At 52.9% G+C, this 2,865-nt stretch overlaps 1 protein-coding gene across 7 annotated transcripts in view; it reads right to left on the reverse strand.

Annotated features, from left to right (window-relative positions):
- Positions 1–201: 201 nt before the first annotated feature.
- Positions 202–2,865, reverse strand: part of CMKLR1 (chemerin chemokine-like receptor 1) — a 46,185-nt gene continuing 43,521 nt past the window's right edge. For all 7 annotated transcript variants that reach the window (XM_084761436.1, XM_084761431.1, XM_084761437.1 and 4 more), the window contains exon 3: positions 202–2,865. This exon is cut by the window's right edge and continues 5,724 nt beyond it. The gene's annotated coding sequence lies outside the window, so the exon portion shown is untranslated.

The raw sequence follows: 2,865 nt of genomic DNA on the forward strand, positions 1-2,865 counted from the left end.
GTGGTTAAGAGCACTGTCTGTTCTTCCAAAGGTCCTGAGTTCAATTCCCAGCTCCACATAGTGGCTCATAACTATCTATAATGAGATCTGGTGCCCTCTTCTGGTATGCAGGTGTACATGCAGATAAAGCACTCATACATATACAAACATACATACATACATACATACTTTTTTTTAAAAAGGTGCACACACAGCTAGTGGTTCATGCAAGCAAGTTTATTGAGAAGTACAGCACCTCATATACTATTTCAGGGGACAAATGGTACAGTCATCAGAAACTATCAAACAATGGGATGAAGCCAGCAGGAAGCTAGTCCAGCAATATTGCACACGGGGAACCTGGTATCTCAGGAACATTACAGAGCCCTGATGAGTTCTCAGGGTCAGAAGCTGCAGCTCCCCCAAGGCTCAGGCCCCAGGCCATTACCAACTCTGCCATGTGTATTCGTTCTCCATACATCAGGGCCTCGGGGGAAAGCCTGGGCCCCCCACAAGAACAAAAGTGCTGGTACCCACTGAGCCATCACTCCAGCCCATAGAAACCAGTGGCGTTTGATACCAACAGGCCTGGAAGCGGGGAGTCCCTCTGGTGGGGGTGGGAAGGGAGCGGGGGGGGGGGGGGGTCCATACTCCCTGTTTTCCTAGCTCCTGCCTGAAACTGTCACTCACACCTGGTGAGGAGGAAGAGCTGTTGGGTCAGACCCCTTCCTATTCTGAGAACGCAGGGGCTAGTGGGGGCCAGCACATCTGCTAGTGCTGGCAGATGTGTGTTGGATTCCAGAATCAGTTTACTCCGCTCCCATTTAAGAACTCAGTTTTCTCTCTCCAAAGCATCGCCAAAACAAACAAACACAAAAACCTTCGCTCCCTGCTCTGCCTTGATTCCTTGGGTTCTGGTTGTCTCTGGCCACTTCCCACCATGCCTGAAAGCCCACCCCAGGTAAAGCGTTCCCAGTGAGGCCATGGCTTTGTGTTGTAAACACCTGCTACTGACCTAGAACCAGTGGATGCTACCAGCCACCCTCGTAAGGCCTCGCGCCCCCTCTCCTGACTCCCTGCTCCACAGCCCAACATCTGGAATCAAACTGGAAACTCACTCAGCCGTCCAGATGCTTCGTAGAAGAAGCCAACCGTCTGTGGCGTGGAGCCCAGGGCACGGAGAAGCGTAGGTCCCACTCTCCCAGCACATCTGGGCCGCAGAGCCTCAGGGCTCCAGGGGCCCTCCAGCCTGTGTCTGTGCTTTTGAGTGAGGACCATATGCGGCCAACAGACCCGCTGCCCAGCTGATTCCTTCAGGATTTCCAAGGAGAAGGATAAACACAGGAAGTCTGTGGTCATAGCCATGCCTGCCAAGCCTTTAACAGAACCCTGGTCTGGAAGACACGGAAAACAATGGGGAGGGTTCCGGAGGGTTCCGGAGGGTTCCGTGCTCGGCTAGGGTGGAGGCATCTGGTTCCCTTTATTCACAAGCTGCCATAAATCAGCCACGCCAGGAAAGAAGGGCCCAGGGAGGCAGAGCCATTAATGAAAACCTCCTCTGCCCCCTGAAGGCTCCTAATGGCTTCAGGAAAAAAAACCATAGCTCTTCCATTTTTTTTTCATGCAGTGATCTGGGCCTCGGTTTCTACACCTGTGGGAACACAGGGACCCCCACCCTCTCCACATGTCACACCCAAGGGGAGTCTTTGGAACTGGGGTGTTGTGAGGCTGCCACAACAGGTGACCAGGGGGAAAGGACACCTCCTAGGATTACTCTTTTATCCCATTCAGGGAAGGCCAAACACAAGTAGCTTTTCCCAGATGATCTCTGCTGTGGAAACACAGGGGACCCACCCCTGGTGGAGCTCCTCTCCCAGCAGGGGACAGACAGGAGACACCTAAATACATAAATAAGTAAAGTGGCTCCTGTGGCCACACTACAGAAAAATGAGATCTCATCTGTGACCTGAGACGGATCAGCCAGCCTCAGAGGAGGGGACGTCTCGGCTGAGGGGTGACATGCCTATTGTTGAGGTAAGATCTTCTGTAGTTCACCCTACCTTCCAATTCCTATCCGTCCTGCCTCAACCTCTTGATCCCTGGATTGCAGCACCAGACGCAGCAGAGCCGCCTCAAAACCTCCCCAAGGAGCCTCTCTGTTGCCAACCCATCACCACTGTAGGAAGCCTTTGCACCTGGCTGTCTGTGAGGCTTGCACTCATTCCCTGGTGTGGGCCCATTTCACGCCATCTTCAAAGGCCCACACCTGCTTCTCCCGTCGCTGTCTTGCAGGGCCAGTCAAGGAAAGTCCTTTTGGATTGCTTTACTTCTAAAAGATCTTTTCTTTCCCCCAGAAGGCATTCATCTTGGATTGCAGAATAAGATTTTATTGTATGGAGGTGCCCCTGCCATTACCCCCTCCCCAGGTCCAGAGGCAGCCTCGCCCCACACCCAGGGCAATACTGAAGATGTCTTAGGAATATCTTGTCTCTGCTCCTAAGTGGGTTTTTGCCAAGACCTGCTTCTCCTTCAGCTGGGATTCTGCTCAGCCCCTGGGCACATGATCACCAAAGCTGGTGCTCAGAGCTCAGCCATGAAGAGGGCAGCTTGGTGAACCTCAGGTGTCTAAGCTGACATTTTAAAAGTGACTCTCAAAACCAGGCGTGATGGCGCATGCCTTTAATCCCAGCACTCGGGAGGCAGAGGCGGGTGGATCGCTGTGAGTTTGAGGCCAGCCTGGTCTACAAAGTGAGTCCAGGACAGCCAAGGCTAACACAGAGAGACCGTCTCGGAAAAAAAAAAAAGTGACTCTCAGGAGTGTGTTCACACCCCTCTTATGACTTGATATTCAGTGAGGCAGGGGTGTGTGTGTGGGGGAGGTGTCCC

The sequence above is a fragment of the Acomys minous genome (assembly GCF_964271855.1).
Source record: "Acomys minous genome assembly, chromosome: 16".
Classification (NCBI taxonomy): Eukaryota; Metazoa; Chordata; class Mammalia; order Rodentia; family Muridae; genus Acomys; species Acomys minous.